At 43.8% G+C, this 27692-nt stretch overlaps 1 pseudogene; it reads right to left on the minus strand.

The window, feature by feature from the left end:
• On the minus strand, positions 1-27064 carry LOC101392919 (cytochrome P450 2B11-like; annotated as a pseudogene).
• Positions 27065-27692: the final 628 nt, after the last annotated feature.

Below are 27692 nucleotides of genomic sequence, written 5' to 3' on the forward strand. Positions count from 1 at the left end.
TTCTGGAGTTCTATTAATAGAGGAAAGGAAAACAACTCCTTGAGTCTTTAGAAGAGCTTTGGCATGACAGAGGAGGTGAGACCGAAGAAATGACTTTCCCACAGAGGCGGCAATTGAGGAGGGGAAGGATACGAGCTTGCGGTGGGTCTCTCTGAGGTGGGAAGACATGGAGAGAATCAGAGGCCATTCTCTGCAGAGATGGGGATACTTCATGACCCTGGAATCCTTAGACCCCCTTCCTCAGCATCCTCGGTGGGTCAGGAAGCTGATCTGGTACACTGGGGGCAGTTTGCCCACACCACTCTCCCAGGGTGTGAGGTCGATGTCCTCAGGGGCCACGGAGAAGTTCTGGAGGATGGTGGTGAAGATGACGAATAATTCCATATGAGTGATGCCTTCGCCAAGACAAATGCGCTTTCCTGTGGGCACAGATGATGATCAATGGGGGCACGGGGTAGCTGCACATTCTTTGCCCTGTCATATCCCAAAGCCCAGACAGCTGTCTCCATTGCAACAGATTGGCATGAGGTTGGCCTTTAACCTGCAGTCCAGGATGGATTTTTAGGGGGTTCCCAAACCCTGTGAATCCAGGTGCGAATCTTTGCTGAGTGTGCCTTGCATATTTTTCCAGGAGAGAGTTTGTAGCTTCTGTTAGATTTCCAAAGGGTTCAGTGGCCCCACAGAATCTAAGGCCACACTCCTGGTTAGGTGCGTGTGTGTGTGTGTGTGCGTGTCTGCCTCCACATGTAGGTGTGTGCCTATTTCTGACATAACATTTTTAACGTCCTTCGTTTCTAACATGGGGAGAATGCTAGCTATCTCATAGAGCTATTGTGAGGGTAAACCAATAATATCTATAAAAATTCTTTGAATTCTATTCCGGCCCCTATTTAGGATCCTATAAATGTAGTTAGTGCTTTGTATTTGTTTCTGAGTGTGTGTGGGGTGTGTCTCTGGCACTGTGTGTGAGTATGTATCTCTGGGATGCCTTTTTGTCTCAGCCTGAGAGCCACACACTTCAAGAGTTCTGAAAAATTCCCAGATTGTACGTAAAATTGTGAATGAGAGTGATGCAAACTTGCCATGGGACTGTATGGCTTCCATCAGATTCTCAGATGTGTGAGGACCCCCTCCCCCCAGTAGGTTATAAACCATGGGCTTGGAGAGAAATGAGGAAAAAGGGAGCTGAAAACTCAGGCAGAGACACTGAGAGCCTCCTCCTTAACGTCCGTGGATCATCACCTGCAAGCTGACAACCATGGAAGGTCATGTCAAGGATGGATTTCCAGGGATTTGCTAGACCTTTCAAGTTGATCGACATTGTGCCCATGTGGAGCTATTTGGGGAAGGGTCCACATCTTTCTGGAACTTCCAGAAGTTAGGAGATGTGAGCTTGGAAATACTCAGGGCGGGGCTCCAGGCTGCTTCTTCTCCTGTAACTGGTTCTGGGACCTAGCTCTTTCCAGAACAGCCTGACGACCTGTTATCTCCCTCCCACCCCATCCTCCCCATCGCTGGGACTCTTCATTGGACATGCTTTGGTATTCCTGTGGCTCTAACACGTTTTTGGCTTGGCTTGTCTTTCCTTCTGCCCGTGGCAGTCTCCGCCGGTCTTTTTCTCTGTCTGTGCCTCCTGTCAGGCACTGTTTCTCTGTGTCTCTTCTTTTTCTGCTTTCTTCCGTCTTGTTTACCTCCTTGTCTCTGTGTATTCTGATTCTGTCTGCAACTCACTCTCTCTCATTTCTCATCTCCCTCTACAGATCCCTTTTCTCTCCTTTACTGTTTCTTCTTCTCTGCTTACGTCACTCTCTTTTTTCTCTCTCTCTTCTGTTTCCCTTCCTCTTCTTGCCCCTGTCCCTCCTTCTCTCTCCTCCTCCTCCCTCCTTCTTCTCCTTCTCTCTCTCTCTGCTCCTCCCTCTATTGTCTCATGTCCACTCTGTGTCTCTTTCCACCACTGTCTCCCCTGTCTCTCTCTCCCTCTCTGTCTCTCTCTGTTTCTCACTCACTCTATCCTTATCTGTCTGTCTCTGTTGATACTTCCTCACCTCTCCATCTCTCTCTAAACATAGCACAGGACTATTGAATGGATAATTGACTCTCACCCCACCACATGGCCCTCAAATCTCACTTAAGATGAAGTGAGGGAGGAGGCCATTGCACAGGGAAGAGCCCAGGCCCTGGGTCAATGAAGTCACTGATGGGTCTCAAGACTAAAGCTTAGTTTCTCTGGGCCTTCCTTTCTACTAAAGGAAGAGGACTCTGGGACTAGAGGTTTTCTCTGGATGGGGCCAAAGAGTGGAGAACTGGGATAGAGACACATCAGAGCATGTCAAGACACTCCCTGGCTTCCCCGTGCCAGCAGGATAAATCTAAATTGCCCCCAACATTCAAGGCCTTCCAGTTGAGCTCCTCACCCTTCTCCCCTTCTGTAATCCACACCCCAGGCTGCCTGTGTTCTTCTAGTTTCTCAATGCTCACACTGTCTCCACCTTTAGGTTTTTCCCTTGCTGTTCCCTCTGCCTGAAACACTCCCCAGTGGCTGGTTGATGCACAAACATGAAGTCTTTGCTTAGAAGCTGGTTCTTCAGGTAAACTTTTCCACACCAATCTACCAAGAGTTGTCAATACTTTCTATTTTCTGCTCCCAGAGCCCCCTTCAGAGCACTTATCACAATTATGACTAATTATAATACTAATTGCCCCTATGAGCACTTACTTTTTGTTAAGCCACTATAAGCACATTCAAACATTAATTCATTACGTTAGCTATTATGTTGTGACCATACAATGAATGCCCATCTCCCCTGCTGGACAGCAAGTTTCCTGGGGCAGGGACTGTGTCTCTATGTGACTTGTCAAATGTATTATCTTCAGCCAAACAGAGCATTGAGCTCAGAGCAATGCTCAACAGAAATTTTACACATGAAGATGTGGAGATGTTAAAATAATTTCCCAGGGTCAAGCTTACCAAGATGTGCCTTTGGGACATGATCTCACTTCTCCAGCCCCCTGTAGGGTTGTAATCAAGATGGCGTGCGTTAATGCAGGTAAAGCAACTGGTATATATTCATTGCTCAATAAACAAAGACCTCTCTTTGATTGTCCCAAGGAGTGGATGGCAGCTGCACTCTGGTGTCTAGGAAAGGGAGTGTGGGTCCAGCTCACCTGTGGAGAAGGGTATAAATGCATCATTCTCCTTCAGTGCCCCACTGGCATCCAGAAAGTGGTCAAGGTTGAAGGGGTCTGGTTTTTCAAAGTAACGTGGGTCATGGAGAGCAGAGCTCAGGATGGGATATACTTCAGTGCCCTGAGGGAGGTTTGTAAGATCAAAGACATTGCTATCCCCTTCCCCACTCCACCCCTAAAAACAAAACAAGAGGATCGTAGTGATAACACCAACAGTAGGTCAAGTTTGGATTTGACAAGAACCCAGGATGCTCACTCTGGAGGTATGCTGGATCCCAGGCGGCCTCACCTTGGGGATGATGTACCCTCAGAAGTAAGTGTCTTTGGTGACCACATGGGGCACGCCAAGGGGGATGAGGTCCAAGAATCTCTGAATCTTGTGAATGACTGCATCAGTGTATGGCATTTTGGCTCTGTCATCAAGCCTGGAGGGCAATGTGAGCCAACCACCTGATCAATCTCCTTGTGGACTCTCTCTGCACAGAAGAGAGGGACCAGTGAACCTCGTTTCAAAGAGGTATTTCAGCAGGGACTCTGCTCTATGGGCCAGTGAGCCAGGAAACACCTGTGGTAAAGGGTTAAGTTATTAGGTTATTGACATCCCTGAGAGCAAGCAGCTTAGAGTGGGGGAGGAGGGAAGAAGCAACAAGAATTCTCACTTGTTGAAATCTAGTGAATGTTATGGATTCTTTGCCCACAGCACAGGTAACCACAGACACACATATACCCACAGGTGTCACATTTTGCATTGAATTTCAGATTAGCAACTCTAGGCTATGAACCTGTCAAAATTCTCCGAGTAGAAAAATGAACTAATATTTCTTGTATATGTATGATAGATGAGGCACTGTGCTAGGTGCTCAGGAATGTAACAGTGACATAGACAAATAGATTAACCCATGGACAAGTGGATAAATAAATGAATACAGCAATCAGCCAACCTATGGATCAATTCATGAGTGGAAGGATTGATGAATAGAAGAACGTTAATGAATGTATGGATGGGAAATATTTACTTATCAATCAATAGATGAATTAATGAATCCTTAATTAACAAATGTTTCATGGACAAATAAATCACATGAATGGATGAATGGCCAGATTTATCGAGGAATAATTGAATGAATAAATTAGTGAGGGAATTAGTAAATAAAGGAATAAATAGATGGATGGATTGAATGACAGATGAATAAATCAAGGATGAATAAATGACTGAATTATTACATGGATAAATGAAGGAATAGATGGATGAAGTATGACTTGAAAGACCGAATGCTGGAAGGATTAAGGAATGAGACCTAGCTCATAGAAGCACAAATGGATGCATGAACGAAGGAATGGGCCAATGAATCAATGACAAATAGTTCATTCAGTAAATCACTGCTTCAAAGGATCAACAGAGGAATCAATTAATCCAAATAAACGATGTAAGTATATGTTTTTGGATAAATTATCGACAAAAGAATCTGAGGATACAGGTTAATTAATGAATAAAAGGACAGACTAATGAATGGATGGATGGATGGGTGGGTGGATGGATGGATGGATGGAAGGTTGCATGGATGAGTTGATTTTTAATTGATCAGAGAAAACAGTGGGAGAACAGATAGCCATATTCGTTTATCCATCAACCAACAGGGCTATCCTAGTTGGGGGCTCCTTCAAAACCTGCAGTGATCCAGGTATAAGAGGGGAAAGTGCCCTCTCTCATTCAGGAAGGAACCGTAGCCTCACTCTGCATTCCAAGAGGGGTCAGATCTCCCTTGATTGGCTGTCCCCAACCCGCCCACCTGTGATGTGGGGTATTTGAGCATGAGCAGGAATGCATAGCAGAGAGTGGTGCTGGTGGTCTCAGTGCCAGCGAAGAAGAGCGAGAGCACATTGATGATGAGGTTCTGCTGGTGGAACTCGCTGTTGGGGTCAGACTTCTCCTGGGTCCAAGGGATAGGGCTCATATCACAGGATGCTGGAGCCTCACCCCACACACCTTTCTTGGGGTGCCCTCCACCTGTTTCTGGGTCTCTCATACCGTCTGGCTCATTTTACTTTCCTCTATCCTCTGTCGGTCCAACCATATATCTCTGTCTCTCTCAGTCTCTCTTCACTCTGTCTGGCTCTGCTTCAATCTCTGTCTCCGTCTCTTTGATGTGTTTGTCTCTCTTCCTCTCCCAGCCTCTTTCTGCCTCTGTGGGTCTTTTCACCTGTTGCTGTATTTTTGTCCCTTGTCCTGTATTTACAGAATCTCTCCCTCTCTCTTCTCTCCTCCCTACTTTCTCCTTCCTTTCATGTCCCCCTCCGTTCCCTCCCACATCTCCCCTCCCTTTTTCTAGTCTCCACTCCTCATCCTCTGTTCTTCCCTCACCCACTTCCCCACACTCTGCCAGTTTTCTCTCCCTTCTTCTCACTCCCCCATTTTTCCTCCCTCCCCTCCCTTCCAACTACCCTCTCCCAAACCCCACTTTGTCCATGTTGAGCAGGTAGGTATCAATGAGGTCCTGGGGACTGTTGGGGTCCAGGGTTTCATGGTGCTTCTCCACACTGTGGGCAATGAAGGTGTTGATTTCCTGCAGGTTTTTGTAGATTTGCATGTGTGTGCCAGGAAAGTGCTTCAGGAAGTCAGGGAAGAGCTCAAACACCTGAGGCAGGAGGTAGAGAAGGGGATGTGAGGTCCTCCTGGGGCTGAGAGAGCCAGTCACAAGGAGTGGCAGCTCTGCTGGACCCTAATACCTCTGAGGGAAATCCTCCCTCTCTCTCTCTCTCTGTATCTGAGTCCCTCACTAATTGATTCTATGTCTCCTTGGAACTTGTCTTTTCTCTTCTTTTTTAAAAAATTTTTTGTTTATTGCAGTAACATTGGTTTATAACATTGTATAAATTTCAGGTGTACATCATTACACTTCTATTTCTGCATAGATTACATCATATTCACCACCCAAATACTAATTACAACCCATCACCAGACACATGTGCCGAATTATCCCTTTCGCCCTCCACCCTCCCCCTTTCCCCTCTAGTAACCACCAATCCCATCTCTGCCTCTGTGTGTTTGTGTGTTGTTGTTATTATCTACTACTTAATGAAGGAAATCATACGGTATTTGACCTTCTCCCTCTGACTTATTTCACTTTGCGTAATACCTTCAATGTCCATCCATGTTGTCACAAATGGCTGGATTTCATCATTGGCTGAGTAGTATTCCATTGTGTATATATACCACATCTTCTTTATCCATTCGACCCTTGATGGGCACTTAGGTTGCTTCCAAGTCTTGGCTATTGTGAATAACGCTGCAATGAACACAGGGGTTCATGCATCTTTATGCATTGGTGTTTTCAAGTTCTTTGGATAAATACCCAGCAGTGGAATAGCTGGATCATATGGTAGTTCTCTCCTTAATATTTTGAGGAATCTCCACACTGTTTTCCACAGTGGCTGCACCAGTTTGCACTCCCACCAGCAGTGTATGAGAGTTCCCTTCTCTCCACAGCCTCTCTAACACTTGTTGTTTCCTGTCTTGTTAATTATAGCCATTCTGACGGGCGTGAGGTGATATCTCATTGCAGTTCTGATTTGCATTTCCCTGATAATTAATGATGCTAAATGTCTTTTCATGTGCCTGTTGGCCATGTGTATATCTTTCTTGGAGAAATGTCTGTTCAGGTCTTTTGCCCCTTTTTTAATTGGGTTGGTAGTTTTTTTTGTTGTTGAGATGCATGAGTTCTTTATATATTTTGGAGTTTATCCCCTTATCAGATGTATGGTTTGCAAATATCTTCTCCCAATTGTTAGGTTGTCTTTTCGTTTTGTTGATGGTTTCCTTTGCTGTGCAGAAGCTTTTTAGTTTGATGTAGTCCCATTTGTTTATTTTTTCTATTGTTTCTCTTGCCTGGTCAGACATGGTGCTTGAAAATATGTTGCTAAGACCGATGTTGAAGAGCGTACTGCCTAAGTTTTCTTCTAGAAGCTTCATAGGTTCAGGTCTTACATTCAAGTCTTTAATACAATTTGAGTTAATTTTTGTGTATGGTGTAAGGCAATGGTCTACTTTCATTTTTTTGCATGTGGCTGTCCAGTTTTCCCAACACCATTTGTTGAAGAGACTTTCTTTTCTCCATTGTATGTTCTTGGCTCCTTTGTTGAAGATTAGCTGTCGATAGATGTGTGGGTTTATTTCTGGGCTTTCCATTCTATTCCATTGATCTGTGTGTCTGTTTTTGTGCCAGTACCATGCTGTTTTGGTTACTGTAGCTTTGTAGTATATTTTGAAATCAGGGAGTGTGGTACCTCCAGCTTTGTTCTTTTTTCTCAGGATTCCTTTACCTATTCGGGGTCTTTTGTTGGTCCATATAAATTTTAGGATTCTTCTATTTCTGTGAAAAATGTTGTTGGAACTTTGATACGGATTGCATTGAATCTATGGATTGCTTTAGAAATTATGGACATCTTAACTATGTTAATTGTTCCAATGCAAGAGCACGGAATATCTTTCCATTTCTTTGTCTCTCCAATTTCTTTTAGCAATGTTTTATAGTTTTCAGTGTACAGATCTTTTACCTCTGTGGTTAAGTTTATTCTTAGGTATTTTATTTTTTTTGTTGCAATTCTAAACGGGATGGTATTCTTAATTTCTCTTTCTGCTACTTCATTGCTAGTGTATAGAAATGCAACTGATTTTTGTATGTTGATTTTTTATCCTGAAAATTTACCGTATTTGTTTATTACTTCTAAAAGTTTTCTGGTGGATTCTGTAGGGTTTTCTACGTACAAAATCATGTCATCTGCAAATAGTGAGAGTTTCACTTCTTCCTTTCCAATTTGGATCCCTTTTATTTCTTTTTCTTGCCTGATTGCTCTGGCTAGGACTTCCAATACTATGTTAAATAGGAGTGGTGACAGTGGGCATCCTTGTCTGGTTCCTGTTCTTAGAGGGATAGCTTTCAGTTTTTCACCATTGAGGATGATATTAGCTGTGGGTTTGTCATATATGGTCTTTATTATGTTGAGGTACTTTCCTTCTATACCCATTTTATTCAGAGTTTTTATCATAAATGGATGCTGTGTCTTGTGAAATGCTTTCTCTGCATCTGTTGAAATGATCCTGTGATTTTTATTCTTCATTTTATTAATGTGGTGTATTACATTGATTGATTTGCGAATGTTGAACCATCCCTGCATTCCCGGAATAAATCCCACTTGAGCATGGTGTATAATCTTTTTAATGTATTGTTGTATGTGATTTGTTAGTATTTTGTTGAGGATTTTTGCATCGATGTTCATCAGTGATATTGGCCTGTAATTTTCTTTTTTTGTGTTGTCCTTGTTTGGTTTTGGTATCAGGGTAATGTCAGCTTCATAGAATGAGTTAGGGAGCTTCCTCCCCTCTTCAATATTTTGGAAGAGTTTGAGAAGGATAGATATTAAGTCTTCTTTTAATGTTTGGTAGAATTCACCATGGAAGCTGTCTGGTTCTGGACTTTTGTTTTTGGGGAGGTTTTTGATTACTGTTTCTTTTTTTTTTTTTTTAATTTTTTGTTTATTGCAGTAACATTGGTTTATAACATTGTAAAAATTTCAGGTGTACATCATTGTACTTCTATTTCTGCATAGATTACATCATGTTCACCACCAAAATACTAATTACAACCCATCACCACACACATGTACCAAATTATCCCTTTCACCCTCCTCCCTCCTCCCTTCCCCTCTGGTAACCACCAATCCAATCTCTGTCCCTATGTCTTTGTTTATTGTTGTTATTATCTACTACTTAATGAAGGAAATCATACGGTATTTGACCTTCTCCCTCTGACTTATTTCACTTTGCATTATACCCTCAATGTTCATCCATGATGTCACAAATGGCTTGATTTCATCGTTTCTTATGGCTGAGTAGTATTCCATTGTGTACATATACCACAGCTTCTTTATCCATTCGTCCCTTGATGGGCACTTAGGTTGCTTCCAAGTCTTGGCTATTGTGAATAATGCTGCAATGAACACATGGGTGCATGTACCTTTACAAATTGGTGTTTTCAAGTTCTTTGGGTAAATGCCCAGCAGTGGGATGGCTGGATCATATGGTAGTTCTATCCTTGATTTTTTGAGGAATCTCCATACTGTTTTCCATAGTGGCTGCACCAGTTTGCACTCCCACCAGCAGTGTATGAGAGTTCCCTTCTCTCCACATCCTCTCCAACACATGTTGTTTCCTGTCTTGTTAATTATAGCCATTCTGATGGGCATCAGGTGATATCTCATTGTAGTTTTGATTTGCATTTCCCTGATAGTTAATGATTTTGAACATCTTTTCATGTGTCAGTTGGCCATCTGTATATCTTCTTTGGAGAAATGTCTGTTCAGGTCTTTTGCCCCTTTTTTAATTGGGTTGGTAGTTTTTTTGTTGGTAAGATGCATGAGTTCTTTATATATTTTGGAGATTAAGCCCTTATCAGAAGTATGGTTTGCAAATATCTTCTCCCAATTGTTAGGTTGTCTTTTCGTTTTGTTGATGGTTTCCTTTGCTGTGCAGAAGCTTTTTAGTTTGATGTAGTCCCATTTGTTTATTTTTTCTATTGTTTCTCTTGCCCGGTCAGACGTGGTGTTTGAGAAGATATTGCTAAGACTGATGTCGAAGAGCGTACTGCCTATGTTTTCTTCTACAAGTTTCACAGTTTCAGGTCTTACATTCAAGTCTTTAATCCATTTGGAGTTAATTTTGGTGTATGGTGTAAGGTAAGGGTCTACTTTCATTTTTTTGCATATGGCTATCCAGTTTTCCCAACACCATTTGTTGAAGAGACTTTCTTTTCCCCATTGTATGTGCTTGGCTCCTTTGTCAAAGATTAGCTGTCCATAGATGTGTGGGTTTATTTCTGGGCTTTCCATTCTATTCCATTGATCTGTGTGTCTGTTTTTGTGCCAGTACCATGCTGTTTTGGTTACTACAGCTTTGTAGTATATTTTGAAATCAGGGAGTGTGATACCTCCAGCTTTGTTCTTTTTTCTTAGGATTCCTTTAGCTATTCGAGGTCTTTTGTTGTTCCATATAAATTTTAGGATTCTTTGTTCTATTTCTTTGAAAAATGTTGTTGGAACTTTGATAGGGATTGCATTGAATCTATAGATGGCTTTAGGAAGTATGGACATCTTAACTATATTAATTCTTCCAATCCAAGTGCACGGAATATCTTTCCATTTCTTTGTGTCTTCTTCAATTTCTTTCAGAAATGTTTTATAGTTTTCGGTGTACAGATCTTTCACCTCTTTGGTTAAGTTTCTTCCTAGGTATTTTATTCTTTTTGTTGCAATTGTAAATGGGATGGTATTCTTAATTTCTCTTTCTGCTACTTCGTTGTTAGTGTACAGAAATGCAACTGATTTTTGTATGTTGATTTTGTATCCTGCAACTTTACCATACTCGTTTATTACTTCTAAAAGTTTTCTGGTGGATTCTTTAGGGTTTTCTATATATAAAATCATGTCATCTGCAAATAGTGAGAGTTTCACTTCTTCCTTTCCAATTTGGATCCCTTTTATTTCTTTCTCTTGCCTGATTGCTCTGGCTAGGACTTCCAGTACTATGTTAAATAGGAGTGGTGAGAGTGGGCATCCTTGTCTGGTTCCTGTTCTTAGAGGGATGGCTTTCAGTTTTTCACCATTGAGGATGATATTAGCTGTGGGTTTGTCATATATGGTCTTTATTATGTTGAGGTACTTTCCTTCTATACCCATTTTATTCAGAGTTTTTATCATAAATAGATGCTGTATCTTGTCAAATGCTTTCTCTGCATCTATTGAGATGATCATGTGATTTTTATTCTTCATTTTATTAATGTGGTGTATTACGTTGATTGATTTGCGAATGTTAAACCATCCCTGCATCCCTGGAATAAATCCCACTTGATCATGGTGTATAATCTTTTTAACGTATTGTTGTATGCGATTTGCTAGTATTTTATTGAGGATTTTTGCATCAATGTTCATCAGTGATATTGGCCTGTAATTTTCTTTTTTTGTGTTGTCCTTGTCTGGTTTTGGTATTAGGGTAATGTCAGCTTCGTAGAAGGAGTTAGGGAGCTTCCCCCCCTCCTCAATTTTTTGGAAGAGTTTGAGAAGGATAGGTATTAAGTCTTCTTTGAATGTTTGGTAGAATTCACCAGGGAAGCCATCTGGTCCTGGACTTTTATTTTTGGGGAGGTTTGTGATTACTGTTTCGATCTCCTTACTGGTGATTGGTCTATTCAAATTCTCTACTTCTTCTTGATCCAGTTTTGGAAGGTTGTATGATTCTAAGAATTTATCCATTTCTTACAGATTGTTGAATTGGTTGGCATATAGCTTTTCATAGTATTCTCTTATAATCTTTTCTATTCTGAGGTGCCTGTTGTAACCTCTCCTCTTTCATTTCTGATTTTACTTATTTGTGCCTTCTCTCTTTTTTTCTTGGTGAGTCTAGCTAAAGGTTTGTCAATTTTGTTGATCTTTTCAAAGAACCAGCTCTTGGTTTTATTAATTTTTTCTATTGTTTTTTTGGTCTCTATTTCATTTATTTCTGCTCTGATTTTTATGATTTCCCTTCTTCTACTGATTTTGGGCTTTGTTTGTTCTTCTTTTTCCAGTTCCTTCAGGTGCATTGTTAGATTGTTTATTTGAGATTTTTCTTGTTTGTTGAGATAGGCCTGTATCGCTATAAACTTCCCTCTTAGAACTGCTTTTGCTGTATCCCATAAATTCTGGCATGTCGTATTTTCATTTTCATTTGTCTCCAGGTATTTTTTGATTTCTTCTTTGATTTCTTCGTTAACCCAGTCGTTGTTCAGTAGCATTTTGTTTAATCTCCACATATTTGTGGCTTTTCTGATTTTCTTCCTATAGTTGATTTCTAGTTTTATACTGTTGTGGTCAGAAAATATGCTTGGTATTATTTCAATCTTCTTAAATTTATGGAGACTTGTTTTGTGGCCTAATATGTGATCAATCCTGGAGAATGTTCCATGTGCCTTTGAAAAGAACGTGTATTCTTCGGTTTTTGGTTGGAATGCTCTGTATATATCTACTAGGTCCATCTGTTCTAGTGTGTCGTTTAAGGCCAATGTTTCCTTATTGATCTTCTGTTTGGATGATCTATCCGTTGGTGTAAGTGGAGTGTTAAAGTCCCCTACTATTATTGTGTTACTGTCTATTTCTGTTTTTATGTCTGTTAATAATTGCTTTATATATTTAGGTGCACCTACATTGGGTGCGTAGATATTTACAAGTGTTATATCCTCTTGTTGGATTGTTCCCTTGATCATTATGTAATGCCCTTCTCTGTCTCTTTTTACAGTTTTTGTTTTAAAGTCTATTTTGTCTGATATGAGTACTGCTACCCCAGCTTTCTTTTCATTGCCATTTGCGTGGAGTATCTTTTTCCATCCCTTCACTTTCAGTTTGTGAGTGTCTTTAGGTCTGAAGTGTGTCTCTTGTATGCAGCATATATATGGGTCTTGTTTTTTTATCCAGTCAGCCACCCTATGCCTTTTAATTGGAGCATTTAGTCCATTGACGTTTAAAGTAGCTATTGATAAGTATGTACTTACTGCCATTTTTACTTTTTTTTTTTCTCAGTGTTTTAGTAGTCCTTCTCTGTTCCTTTCTTCTTCTATACAGAATTGATGGTCACTTTAGTTTGACCTCTGTCTGAAAGCTGTACTCTTTAACTCCCCTCCTCCCTCATGTTTTTGATATCATATCTAACCTCTTTGTTGTGCATTTGTATCCATTACGTTCTAATAATGGAAATAGATAATTTTTCCTATTTGTGGTCTTTTCTTTTCCCCTTAAATCAGTCCCTTTAACATTTCTTGTAGCACTGGTTTCTTGGTGACAAACTCCTTTAATTTTTGCTTATCTGGGAAAATTTTGATCTCTCCTTCCATTTTGAATGATAACCTTGCTGGGTAGAGTATTCTTGGCTGTAAGTTTTTTCCTTTTAGCACTTTAAATATATCGTGCCACTCTCTTCTAGCCTGTAAGGTTTCTGCAGAGAAGTCAGCTGATAGCCTTATGGGGTTTCCTTTGTAAGTAACTTGACATTCTCTTGCGGCTTTTAGGATTCTCTCTTTATCTTTAATTCTGGACATTTTGATTATGATGTGTCTTGGTCTGGGCCTCGTTGGGTTTATCTTGTTTGGGGCTCTCTGTGCTTCCTGTACCTGGATGTCTGTTTCCTTCCTTAGGTTAGGGAAGTTTTCATCTATTATTTCTTGAAATAGATTCTCTGACCCCTTGTCTCGCTCTTCTCCTTCCGGGACACCTATAACACGGATGTTAGTGCGCTTGATGTTGTCCCAGAGGTCCCTTAGACTGTCCTCACTCTTTTTAATTCTTTTCTCTTTTACCTGTTCACCTCGGGTAATTTCTTCTAGTCTTTCGTCCAGCTCACATATCCGTTCTTCTGTATCCTCTACTCTGCTTTTGAGTCCCTCTAATGAATTTTTCATTTCCAGTATTGTATTCTGCATTTCTGATTGGTTCTTTTTTATATCTTCCATTTCTTTGTTGACATTCTCACTGAGTTCATCTATTCTTCTCCCCAGATCAGTGAGCATCCTTAACACTCTTAGTTTGAACTCTCTGTCGGGTAGGTTGCTCATTTCTGTTTCACTTAGTTCCTTTTCTGGGGTTTTGTCCTGTTCCCTTACTTGGAATGTATTCTTTTGCCTCTTCATTTTACCTCTTTCCCTGTGCTTGGGTCTACGTATTGGGTAAGTCAGCTACGTCTCCTGCTCTTGGATAGGTGACTTTATGTAACTGATGGCTTAGGAGGCTTCCAGTGTGCTTCCCTCAGTTCTCAAAGTTCCAGGGGTGACCCCTATGTGGGCTACGTGTATCCTTCTGTTGTGGCCTGTTTGCTCTCCCTGTAGGTGCCCAGGGAGGCTGAGTTATGCTCCTGGCCAGCTGTTGTAATGCTCAGCTGCTTGTAGTTGTTGTGGGCCCTTCAGTCTCTTTATCAGGTGTGGTGATCCCCAGCACAGTTGGCTGCAAGTTCTAATACCACATTTGTGTTGCAGTATTTCTTTTAAGTGAGTAGGCCCCCACTGTTGCAGGTTGTTAGGCTCAGGGCCTTACAATTGCTGTAATCCTCTAGCCTATTAGGTCTCTTGTCAGCTCTCTGAGGATTGCAGCTGGGTGGGGCTGGCCTCAGGCACAGGAGCACCCAATTGTTTCAGGTTTTGGAAGGTGGAGCAAACCTCCTATGTGGGTCTTTGAGAAGTACAAGTCTTCTGCGGCTGAGAAGCCCTGCCGCCCACAGGTCCACACACACAGTCAACACAGTCCTGCCCCGTGTGAGTGCCCCGACCTCCCCAAGCGGACCCAGTCTCTCCACGGCGGGAGCCCCACTCACTCTGCCACCACCCCACACTCTCCACCCACTCCTTGTGCCCACCCTGCCCTGCTCAAGTCGGCTCAGTTGCCAGGCTGCAGAGAATCCAGTCACCAATCTATGCAGGCCCACAAATTGCCTGAGGGCTTGTTGTTGGGTGGGGCCAGTCTCTAGAGTGGGCTGCCTGCCCTGGCTGAGCTGGATTAAATCGGTGCTCTAGCGGGTGGGGCAGACCCTGGGCTAGCAGGCCTCAGGCAGAACTCCAATGGTGTCTGTGTCAGCACGCCCACACCAGGCACAACAATGGCCGCTGCCAATGTCCCAGTCCCTGGAGAGGTCTCACCCCTCACCGAGATGCACTCAGGGCCTATTAGGTGAGTCTCTTGTCACCAAAGCACTGTACACCTTTCTTTCTGGTGATTTTAGGGTGCTTCCTGAAACGGGTGAGTTTGTGCGCGGGCCCTTTAAGAGCCAGTTTTAGTTTCTTTGTGAACCGGGTTTTCTGGGGGTGCTCCCCAGTGTTTTAGGAGCAGGCACAGTCAGATATTATGCCGCTGGTGTCGATTGTGCTGGGTCCACAATATGCCCACAGCGGGGGCGCTCCCGGCTCAGGGCCCCGTGCCTCCAGGGAGGGTGCATACCTGTGAGCTGCTCCCGGCGGCCGTGAAGCTGGCGGCTTGTGAAGGCGGCGTTTTTCCTCTCCAGAAGGGAGTCTCTGCTTCTTCCACCTCAGTTAGGATTGTTCGTTGTTGCAGGAGTTCCTCTCATCCAGTTTTCAGTTCTGTCTCAGGGGTAATTTTTCCACGAGTAGTTGTAAATTGGCTGTGTCCACGGGAGGAGGTGAGTTCCGAGTCTGCTTACGCCGCCATCTTGACTCCTCTCCCTTGATTACTGTTTCGATCTCCTTACTGGTGATTGGTCTATTCAAATTCTCTATTTCTTCTTGATCCAGTTTTGGAAGGTTGTATGATTCTAAGAATTTATCCATTTCTTCCAGATTGTCAAATTTGTTGGCATATAGCTTTTCACAGTATTCTCTTATCATCTTTTGTATTTCTGAGGTGTCAATTGTAATTTCTTCTCTTTCATTTCTGATTTTACTTATTTGAGCCTTCTCTCTTTTTTTCTTGGTGAGTCTAGCTAAAAGTTTGTCAATTTTTTTTTACCTTTTCAAAGAACCAGATCTTGATTTTATTAATTTTTTTAGTCTCTATTTCATTTATTTCTGCTCTGATTTTTATTAATTCCCTTCTTCTACTGATTTTGGGCTTTGCTTGTTCTTCCTTTTCCAGTTCCTTTAGGTGCTTTGTTAGATTGTTTATCTGAGATTTTTCTTGTTTTCTGAGGTAGGCCTGCATTGCTATAAACTTCTCTCTTAGAACCAATTTTGCTGTATCCCATAAATTCTGGCATGTCGTATTTTCATTTTCATTTGTCTCCAGGTACTTTTTCATTTCTCTGTCGACCCAATTGTTCTTCAGTAGCATTTTGTTTAATCTCCACGTATTTGTGGCTTTTCTGATTTTCTTCCTATAGTTGATTTCTAGTTTCATACCATTGTGTTCAGAAAAGATGCTTGGTATTATTTCAGTCTTCTTAAATTTATGTAGACTTGTTTTGTGGTCTAATATGTGATCAATCCTGGAGAATGTTCCATGTGCGTTTGAAAAGAACGTGTATTCTTCGGTTTTTGGATGGAATTTTCTGTATATATCTACTAGGTCCATCTGTTCTAGTGTGTCATTTAAGGCCAATCTTTCCTTATTGATCTTCTGTTTGGATGACCTATCCTTTGGTGTAAGTAGAGTATTAAAGACCCCTACTATTACTGTGTTACTGTCTATTTCTGTTTTTACGTCTGTTAATTATTGCTTTATATATTTAGGTGCTCCTACATTGGGTGCGTAGATATTTACAAGTGTTATATCCTCTTGTTGGATTGTTCCCTTGATCATTATGTAATGCCCTTCTCTGTCTCTTTTTACAGTATTTGTTTTAAAGTCTATTTTGTCTGATATGAGTATTGCTACCCCAGCTTTCTTTTCATTGCCATTTGCGTGGAGTATCTTTTTCCATCCCTTCACCTTCAGTTTGTAGTGTCTTTAGGTCTGAAATGTGTCTCTTGTATGCCGTTTTTTCATCCAATCAACCACCCTATGCCTTTTAATTGGAGCATTTAGTCATTGATGTTTAAAGTAGCTATTGATAAGTATAGACTTACTTCCATTTTTAACTTTTTTTTTCTCAGTGTTTCAGTAGTCCTTCTCTGCTCCTTTCTTCTCCTATACAGAATTGATGGTCTCTTTAGTTTGACCGTTGTCTGAAAGCTCTACTCTTTAACTCCCCTCCTCCCTCATTTTATGTTTTTGATATCATATCTAACCTCATTTTTTGTGCATTTGTATCCATTACTCTCTTATCATGGAAATAGATAATTTTTCCTTTTTGTGGTCTTCTCTTTTCCCCTTAAATCTTCCCCTTTAACATTTCTTGTAGTACTGGTTTCTTGGTGACAAACTCCTTTAATTTTTGCTTGTCTGGGAAACTTTTTATCTCTCCTTCCATTTTGAATGATAACCTTGCTGGGTAGAGTATTCTTGGCTGTAAGTTTTTTCCTTTTATCACTTTAAATATATCATGCCACTCTCTTCTAACCTGTAAGGTTTCTTCTGAGAAGTCAGCTGATAGCCTTATGGGGTTTCCTTTGTATGTAACTTGTCTTTCTCTTGCAGCTTCCATGATTCTCTCTTTCTCTTTAATTCTGGACATTTTGATTATGATGTGTCTTGGTGTGGGCCTCTTTGGGTTTATCTTGTTTGGGGCTGTCTGTGATTCCTGTACCTGGATGTCTGTTTCCTTCCTTAGGTTAGGGAAGTTTTCATCTATTATTTCTTCAAATAGATTCTCTGACCCCTTGTCTCGCTCTTCTCCTTCTGGGAAACCTATAACACGGATGTTTGTGTGCTTGATGTTGTCCCAGAGGTTCCTTAGACTGTCCTCACTCTTTTTTATTCTTTTTTCTTTTATCTCTTCAGCTTGGGTTATTTCTTCTAGTCTTTTGTCCAGCTTGCAGATCTGTTCTTCTGTATCCTCTACGCTGCTTTTGAGTTCCTCTAGTGAATTTTTCATTTCCAGTGTGATATTCTTCATTTCTAATTGGTTCTTTTTTTATATCTTCCATTTGTTTGTTGATATTCTCACTGAGTTCATCTATTCTTCTCCCCAGATCAGTGAGCATCCTTAACACTCTTTGTTTGAACTCTGTCAGGTAGGTTGCTCATTTCTGTTTCACTTAGTTCCTTTCTGGGGTTTTGTCCTGTTCCCTGACTTGGAATGTATTCTTTTGCCTCATTTTGCCTCTTTCCCTGTGCTTGTGTCTAGGTATTAGGTAGGTCAGCTATGTCTCCTGCTCTTGGATACGTGACCTTATATAAGTGATGCCTTAGGAGTCCTGCAGTGTGCTTCCCTCAGTTCTCAATGTTCCAGGAGTGACCCCTATGTGGGCTACATGTGTCTTTCTGTTGTGCCATGTTTGCTCTCCCTGTAGGCACCCAGGGAGGCTGAGTTATGCTCCTGGCCAGCTGTTGTAATGCTCAGCTGCTTGTAGTTGTTGTGGGCCCTTCAGTCTCTTTATCAGGTGTGGGGAGCCCCAGCACTTATGGCTTCATGTTCTAATACCACATTGTGTTGCAGTATTTCTTTTAAGTGAGTAGGCCCCCATCATTGCAGGTTGTTAGGCTCATGGGCTTACAACTGTTATAAGCCTCCAGCCTTTAGGTCTCTTGTCAGCTCTCTGAGGATTGCAGCTGTGTGGGTCTGGCCCCAGGCATGGCAGCACCCAACTCTTTCAGGGTTTGGAAGTTGTGGCAAACCCCCTATATGGGTCTTTGAGAAGCACAAGTCTTCTTCAGCTGACAAGCCCTGCTGCCCACAGGTCCACACACACAGTCAACAGAGTGTTGCCCCATGTGCGTGCCCTGACCTCCTGAAATGGACTCAGTCTCTCCACGGCATTTGTCCCATACACTCCAGCACCACCCCAGACTCTCTCCTCGGCTCCTTGTGTGCGCCCTGCCCCACTGAAGTGGGCTCAGTCTCCATGCTGCAGAGAATCTAGTCACCAATCTTTGCAGGCCCACAAGTTGCCTGAGGGCTTGTTGTTGTGTTGTGCCATTCCCTAGAGTAGGCTGCCGGCCCTGGCCAAGCTGGATTAAATTGGTGCTCTAGTGGGTGGGGCGGACCCTGGGCTAGCAGACCCCAGGGAGAACTCCAATGGTGTCTGTGTCAGCACGCCCACACCAGGCCACAACATTGGCCGCCGCCAATGTCCCTGGAGAGGTCTCACCTCTCACCTCGATGCACTCAGAGCCTATCAGGTGAATCTCTTCTCCCCAAAGCACTGTGCACCTTTCTTCCTGGTGATTTTAGGTTGCTTTCTGAAACGGTGAGTTTGTGCATGGGCCCTTTCAGAGCCAGTTTTAATTTCTTTGTGAACCATCTTTTCTGGGGGTACTCCCCAATGTTTTAGTAGCAGGCAAAGTCAGATATTTTGCCACTCTTCTCGATTGTGCTGGGTCCACAAAATGCCTACAGTGGGAGCCCTCCCGGCTCAGGGCCCCACTCCTCCAGGGAGGATTACGTATCTTTTTGCTGCTCCTGGGCCACCGTGAAGCACTGCGGCTTGGGAAGGTGGCGTTTTTCCTCTCCAGAAGGGATTTTCTGCCTCTTCCACCTCAATTAGGCTTGTCCTTTGTTGCAGGAGTTCCTCTTATCCAGTCTTCAGTTCTCGCTCAGGGGTAATTTTTCCACGAGTAGTTGTAAATTGGCTGTGTCCGAGGCAGGAGGTGAGTTCAGACTCTGCTTACGCTGCCATCTTGACTTCTCTCCTCTTGGAACTTTTCCTTTCATATTTTTCTCTGTCTGCATCTTCCTCTCTCATCCTCCTGTCTTTTTGTTGGTCTCTGCCCCACTCTCCGTCTCTGTTCCCCCTCTCCTTATCTCTGTGTGTCTCCCATTCGCATCACCTCTCTGGGCTTCTCCTACCCATCTCAGCCAGTTTACCTGTTTTGCTCAAAACCCTCTCTGACTCTTTCCACCTCTTGCATCTCCCTTGCTGTGTCAGACATTGATAACAGGATGTTTACACAAGATGAGCCTACTGGCGACTTAGGACTATTTATTTTGTAGCATATTTGTATTATTTTTTCTGATGATAAATGGAATACCTAACTTCTTGCAAATAGTTTCACAAAATGCAGAAATGTATTGATGTAAAATTCCTTCTTATTCCTCGCTCTATAGATAACTACTGTTAACATTTTGGTGGATCTCCCTGCAGGCTTTTCTCTCTCCACAGTCCTCAAAGGGAGGAGATAATTGAAACCACCTGTTGGGCTTGTCACACATACTCTCACCCTGGACCCCATTCCAATTTGTAACAGTCCTACTGTGAATCTGACATACCCCTTGTGAAGTACAATAGGCAGGCAGACTGTCTGCCATTTAATTTTTTTAGTTAATATACAATAGGTGTATTTCCAGATTAGTTGACAAAGAGAAACATTATTTCGTTTTAAAAGAGGAGCATATTCCTTTGTAATCTGGGAGACATTTTTAAAAAATAGACAGGAGGAGAATGGAGAAAATGAAGAAATGCAGTTTCTTATTTTCATGTATCTTTGAATTTCTTCAAGTGAGGGGCTTTGCCAAGATAGAGGCAAAGATTCAGAGGAAGCAGGGACAGAAGAGTAGAGAGCCTGAAAGCCTGATTCAATCTCTCTCTCCCTCACACACAACACACACAGACACACACACACACACACACTCTTTTCAACTCTCTCTCTCTCAGGATCTCTTTGTCTCTGCCCTTCTTTGTCTTGTTTTCTCTCTTTTCCTCCCCTCTTCTCTCCTCTCTCTTCCAAGCCCTTACTCCTTAGTGTCTCTCTATTTCTGCCACCCCTTCACTCCTCTTTCTTTCTCTCAGTCTCTCAGTCCCTGTCTCACCGACTGTCCCTCCCTCCAGTTCTCAGTCCCTGTCTCTCCCTGTTGTCTCTGCCCTTCTTCCAGCCCTAAGCAGCATTTCTGGCCCCCAAAGCAGGTCACTCCTTTCCCCTACCCCGGATGCCCCCTCATCGCCACCGTACGTCAGCCTCTCCCTGACCTGGCTGGAGAAGGAGCTGATGAGCACAAAGGACTGGTAGAACAAGTCTAGGAGCCACCAAACTCAGGATCTCTGTAGGAGAAGCGTTTTCCAAAGACAACGGAGCAGATGATGTTGGCAGTGATGGCATGGAAGAAGATGGTGGGATCCTGGAGGGCTCCTAGGGGGAGGAGGCACAAGTCACCAGACACAGATTCAAAGGCCTGAGCATTTGGCTGCTGCCCCAGCTCTGTGTGACTGTTCTCCATCACTCAGTCATGATGGAGAAAATAGGACCAGGAGCAGCTAACAGTCACTAGTCTATATTATGCCAGTCCTTGTTGTAAGCACTTCACATGTTATTTCATGTAATTCTCACCACAACCCTGTGACGAACATGCAGTTCTATTGCTACCCTCATTTCATAGATGGGCAGACAGAGAGGTTATGTCATTTGACGAGGGTTACCCAGTTACTCAACAGTGGGAACAGGACTCAGACCCAGGCCGCCCAGCTACAGGGCTGTGTGGTTGGTCCCCGCTCAGGCCCCAGCTCTGACTTTGGGAGCAGGGAGTGTTCAGTCCCACAGGGCAGGGGTGGTGCAGAGCAGGTGTTCCATCAATCACATGCGCAGATAAAAAACCTCTGCTCCCCCTGTCCCTTATCTGTCACTCCCCCTTCATCTCTTCTCCCCACCTGTCAGGCTCTGGTCTTTGGGAATCATTCTGTTAGTTGATGTCTGTGTAGACAGACTTGGCCGGTTGGAGGGAGGGTGGGCTGTGAGCCCAGGAACGTCAGGTGGGTGCAGCCTCTCTCTCTGGGTCTCACTTGTCCATCTTCTCTTGTTCCCCAGCAGACTCTTTGCTGAGCCTGTCTGTCTGTCTCTCTAATTTTCTCTGCCTCACTTTCTCTCTGACTTTTCTCTTTCTGTGTCTCCGAGCCTCTTTCACTCTCTCATCTCTGAATGTCTCTCTTGGTCCCTCCATCTCTGTCTCTGTCTCCTTCTCTGTCTCTCTGTGTCACTCTGTTTCTTCTTGTCTTTCTTCTCAGCCCTCTGTCTCTATTCCTCTCTTGTTCCCTGTGTCTCTGCCTCTGCCTCTCCCTCCCAGTCTCCACAATTATGTCGTGCAAATGGTTAAGAAAGGACCCTGTCACCTTCGTGTCTCATAAACACCCGGTTAAGGAGAATCCAAAAACAACCAGAAGTCCTTCTTTGATGGCTCATTCAGCTGCCTGAGAGCAGAATACCCGTCTGCCCTCTTTGCTCACTGCCAGCTCATCAGCAGTTCACCCACAGAAAGGAAAACTCAGTTCATCACTTTCAAAATGTCTGTACTTACCTCTTATCTCTCTCTGCTTTCTTTTCTGTAAGTCCTGTTTTTCCCTTTGATAGATACAATCAGTCCATGCATTGGTTTCCCTGAACACAAGTAAATAGCGTGTTAATTTCTTAGTCTATGTCTTTGTGTTGTTCTCGACACTACATACCCCACATCACTTCTGGCTCCCCGTAACCATCTTCTGCTCATCTCTGTCCATCTCCATGCTCCTCTCTCTGCCCCTGCCCCCTAGTCTGATGGTCTCTCAGGCTCTGTCTTTCTCTATCTCCACCTCTCTTTCTCTGCCCACGTCTACCCCTCCGTCTTTCTGTTGCTGTGCACTGCACTTCTCTCCTGATTCACTGTCCTTCTTTCCTACCCGTCCCCCAGGGCTCACCCTTGGTATTCCGCAGCTCCTCCAACAGACACTGAGCCTCCTCCTGAATCCGCTCTTCCACACTCCGCTTTCCCATCCCGAAGTCCCTCATGGTGGCCAGAGAGAATAAGTGAAGGGTCCTCCAATGTTCCCCGTTGGCAAAGACCACACCTGGGGGTGTAGAATTTGGAAGAAGACTCTGGGTGCCTCTTGACCCCTTATCCCTCCTTCCCATACTCACCTCCCCAAGCCCCATCCTCCATCCTCCCCCTACTCAGTGCTTCTGAGGCCCTTATCATATCCCTGGACGACTGGGTCAATGACAGCGATTTTCCCCCAGCCAGAGAAGGCCTCAGATTGGTCCACCAGGGCCTCCCGGATGGTCTCTCTCCCACACAGTATGACCACAGGCCTTGGCCCCAGGTACACCGTGAAGACGTCCCCATATTTCTCTTGGAGCTGCCGAGCATACCCGCCCACAGTGTTCTGTTAGTCACTGTGGACATCTATGACCACCTTAGTTGTTAAACCATTGAAAGACTTACATTAGACTGATAATTAGGTGCTGCCTCCACACCCTCCGCCCAACGACCCAGCAACTGAAGGATTAACCCATCACCCAGCCAGGGTCTGCGTGATTGGTGCCTTCCACAGTACAGAGTGTTAAATACTCCTAATATCACCCTCGCCCGTACCCTTGAGTCTAGCCAGATCTCCCTGGCAATGCAACTAAAGAATCATCCTTTTTGTGATCCAGCTTCAACCTGCTGTCTGCCTCCCGACAATTTTCCCAGAGAAGCACCCCGAACACCCTGCTTGGTAAACATGAAGGGAAATTGAAGCCCTCTGGGGGGTGATTATGCAATTTGAAAAGTCATCCAACAGTACAGCAGCTTGGGAAACTCCTCAGCTGTATTTTGAAGTGAATGCTTGAAATTCATGAAGTGAATTCATGAAATCATGAATGCATGTTTACTCAGTGACTCAGCAACTTCACTCTCAGCAAAATGACCAACAAAAAAGTGTATGTGTGGGCTGGCCCTGCGTCGTAGTGGTTAAGTGCCGGCACTCTGCTTAGGTGGCCGGGAGTTCACAGGTCTGATTCAGGTGCACACTGACACACCGCTTGTCAAGCCACCCTGTGGCAGCCTCTCATATAAAGTAGAGGAACATGGACACGGATGTTAGCCTAGGGCCAATCTGCCTCCACAAAAAAGAGGTGCATTAGCATTGGATGTTAGCTCAGGGCTAATCTTCCTCACAAACAAAATACATGTGTATGTGGATTCACCAAAACCATAAAGAAGGAGACTCGTAGAAGCCTTATTAATGAAATGTTCAGCACCATCGATACAGAATAAAATGTAATGGTGTATTCATGCCCTGGAATACTATGCAGCAAGGAAAAGAACAAACCACTGCTACACCTAACAGCATGAATGCAATTCACAGACATAATTTTGAGTGAAAGCATCTAGACACAAAAGAGTCCATATGTCATAATTCTATTGATATTATGTTCAGTAACAGATAACACGAACCGATGGTGTCAGGTTAGTAAGAGGGTAGTGACTGGAAGGAGGACATGAAGGGGATTTCTGGGGACAGGCCATGTTGTTCCTTATCTGTATGTCATTTACATGAGTATGTTCATTTGAGAAAATTCACTGAGCTGCACACTTATGATTTGTGCACTTTGTAGGGTGATGTTAAGCTTCAGCAAAAAGTTGGCTTGAAATCATAAAAAGGTTAAGTTTACTTAAAACTTACATTGATCTCTGCAAAGCCTCCTCAGTGGTCTTCCTACTTTCATTCCTGTCCCCCTTACAATCATTTCACCCTTCCCCACCCCACTCTACCCCACCCCACTCCGAAGCCAGAGTAATCCCACTAAAATGTAAATTAATTAATATCCCTAACTTGCTCCAAAACCTCCAATGCTCCCACTGACCTGAGAATAAGACCTGAAGTCTCTACTGTGGACCACACGGCCCTATATAATGCTGCCCCATCACCCTTTTGTCTTCTCCTCCCACTCGCCCCTTGGATCACTCTGATCCAGCCTCTGTGTTGTCCCCCAAATGTGCTGAGCTTGCCCCCTGTCTCAGAGTTCTTGCATCGACACCTGCCTCTCTCTGATGCCTTCCACCTGCATCTTTCAGGGTCTCTGTTCAGAAACTAGGCAAGACTGAACCTTCCCCTCACCACTCAATCTAAAGTAGCTCCCACCACTTTCTAAAATATCACTCTGCTTTATTTTCATCATAGTTCTTGTCTACCTAATATTTCCTTATTTGTTTATTTTGTATCCCTGTCCAATGCCAATCATCAATGCCTAGAATACTCCCCAGCACACAGAAGGTGCCCAGTAAATTATTATTGTATGAGTGAATAAATAAATGAGTGGATCGAAGTACTGCCATTTAACTTGCTATCCACCAGGCTTTATGCAATATCAGATTTTATCCTCACAACAATCTTAGGAGGAATACGTTCTAGTGGTCACCATCTCATTTTACGTACGAGGAAGCCGAAAGTAAAAATTGAGTAATGAGTAAGAGTTGAATCTGGAACACAAAACCACATCTGATCTGATTCTGGATGGATTTGGAAGCATATGTGGAAATGGAGGGGGAGTAGAGCCACCATCCTCAACCCATCCCATCATGATGTAGGATCCCAAAAAGGAAACCCCAACTCCAGTCTCGGGAAGGCGCGGACCCACAGACACAGAAGACCGAGCTTGATGCAAACGCAAGAGGTTTATTAAGCGGAGCTCCGGGTCGACACGTATCTCTCGCAGGAGACAGAGGAGTGGACCCCGGACCTTAAAGGGCAAATTCTTATATAGGGTTTGGAAGCACAAAGTGGGAAAAGGTTGGCACGGTCTTACATGATTGGCTAATTTAAAACATTTAAACAGTTACATTTTATGGCGCGAATTGCTATGGCGCGAAGCGATTATCAGGTTACACACACGCGTCCCCATCTGGACCCCCTCCACCCCGACCCTCCCAAACTTATCCCTCTGGAGCACTCTCTTGTTCTCAATTCTTCCCCGAACAGTTTAGGGTGGGTCTTTCATGAATAGAGTCAGTCAGGATCGATAAACGTTCCCCCCTATACCAGGAATCCTTAGGGCGTGGAGGTGCCTGTCTCTAAGGTAGTAACTTTTTAATTTTTAATACAATTTTTACTTCCTTCAATGACACTCACTAGCCCCTGCCCTCTCCCTCCCTCCCTCTCAAGATCTCTCTCCCTTTGTCTCTGCACAAAGATGCCATAGTAATGCAGGATCATGGACTCCTTAGAGGGTCTATTGAGGAGAATCAGGGGGTCTGGAACTCTCAAAATATTATGTTAAATGTGTATGGATATTTGTAGGGGAGAGAGCCCACAGCTTCAATCTAATTCACAAAGGATTTAGTGATCCCCCAATTGTTAGGCAGCTTCAGTCTCCGAGGGCATTGGAGATGAAGAGATCTCTTGCTGGACCTAGCTTCCCCTCTGTGAAGTCCCAGCTGTGTGACTGTGCACAAGTGCCCTCCCCAGGCTGAGCTTCCCTGTCCATCCCTCTAAGATGAGGGCAGCACCTCTCCCAGCCCTCTTGCTGTAAATAAGACCTAACGAATTCCCACACAATACAGATAAACCCTAGCCACCTCTTTCTGAGTGAAGACACTACTTCCAGGAGTTTACACAAAAGCGTGGTACCCTTGTGATACATTAAAGACAATGAAAACAAGATATGCACTTGGGGCCTCCACATCTGTGGTAAAATGCTCTCTATTCAAAGCAAAGGGATCACAAGCACTAGACTCAGGAGTGTGGTCGCCATGGTGGGGGAGATTGGACGGAGGATCACAGGGCAGCTGGAAGTTACTGTTAGTGTTCCAAATCTTTTATTGGGTAGTGGGTTCATGGGTGTGGATTACATTATTAATAAATAAATAGATCATCAAACATGAAATTATGCCTGGAAAGCAGTGACACAGAGCCTAGTAAATACTCCACAATGTCAACTACTATTATAGTGCATTAATGTTCATTATTCGTAAGAACTCTGTATCCGGTCTCTGTCCTGCTCTCCTGCCATCTCCCCATTGTCCTGGCACTGCCACGAGCCAGTCTTTGCTGTCTTTTGTTGGCAGAGGAGAAACATACTTGATTGGTGCTACTGCCCCTTTTTCTCTCTCACCCAGTGGTGAGCAGACACCCAGGAAGGCAAGAGAGGTTGGCGGAGGAAGGTGAATTTCTACACCTGTGTCTCACAGCCAGGACCTCTTCATGCCCACCTGCCTGCTCCAGGGACAGTGTCCATGCACTTTCAACTGGGCAAGTACACCTGTCTGACCACCATCCGCCATGCTTCAGCTCCATGACCCTTACTCACCAACCTTCACACATCCCACCCCTGAGCCTGGGAGGATGCCTCCCTCCTTCTGGTGAGTGATCCCCAAGTATGGAGACAGGGAGCCACCCTCAGACCCAGGCCATCTGCATCTCACCCTCAGGAAGGATTTGAGTAGGGCTCTTCTGTCCATCTGCAGAAGGTTCCCCAAGAAGGGCGGAGGACGGGGTCCTGGCGGGAGGTGCCCTTGGGCCTTGGGGCGGCCCCTGACCAAGAGAACCAAGAGTCCCAAGAGGAGAGCAAGCAGGAGGAGCACACTGATCTCCATGGTCTCGCTCTGACTGCCTTCCATCCCACTGCAGCCTGGAGCTGGGCCTTTTATCCTGAGCCTGCCTGCCCATCTAGTTATGTAACTTCTTCCATTCCCCACCTCCTCCCTCGTCGTTGTCCAGGAGTTTGAACTTTAAAGAGAGGAGCTAAGGGACCCATACTTCCGGCTCTGGCAGCCTGGTGACCTGCTCACTCCCTACCTCTGCACTCTCTCCCTAGATGTTGGCAGAGATACTGTGGTAGAGATACCAAGGGAGACATGAGTGTTTGTGTGTGCATGTGTGTGTGTGTGTTTATTTTTCTGGGTATGGGTGAGCATGCACTGTCTACTTGTTTTGGCCATTTTTGCATATTTATGTTTGCATGTGCTTGTCTGTGCCTGCTTGCTTCTGTGTGTGTGCCTGCATGATTTTCATACATGAAAGGGTGTTTTATTTACGTGAATGTGATGTGTGCCTCTGTGTATGAGTCTGTGTGTGTTTATGTGCATATTTTTGCATGTATTCATGTAGTTTCATACCTGAAGGTGTGTTTGTATTTGCACAGTGATTGTGGTATACTCTTTGTGTGTGAGTCCGTGTGAGCTTGTGCATTTGTGCATCAGCCAGTTCCTGTCATTATAGGGC

Source organism: Ceratotherium simum, chromosome 33 (assembly GCF_057802395.1).
Source record: "Ceratotherium simum simum isolate JZ-2026a chromosome 33, ASM5780239v1, whole genome shotgun sequence".
In the NCBI taxonomy this organism is placed as follows: domain Eukaryota; kingdom Metazoa; phylum Chordata; class Mammalia; order Perissodactyla; family Rhinocerotidae; genus Ceratotherium; species Ceratotherium simum.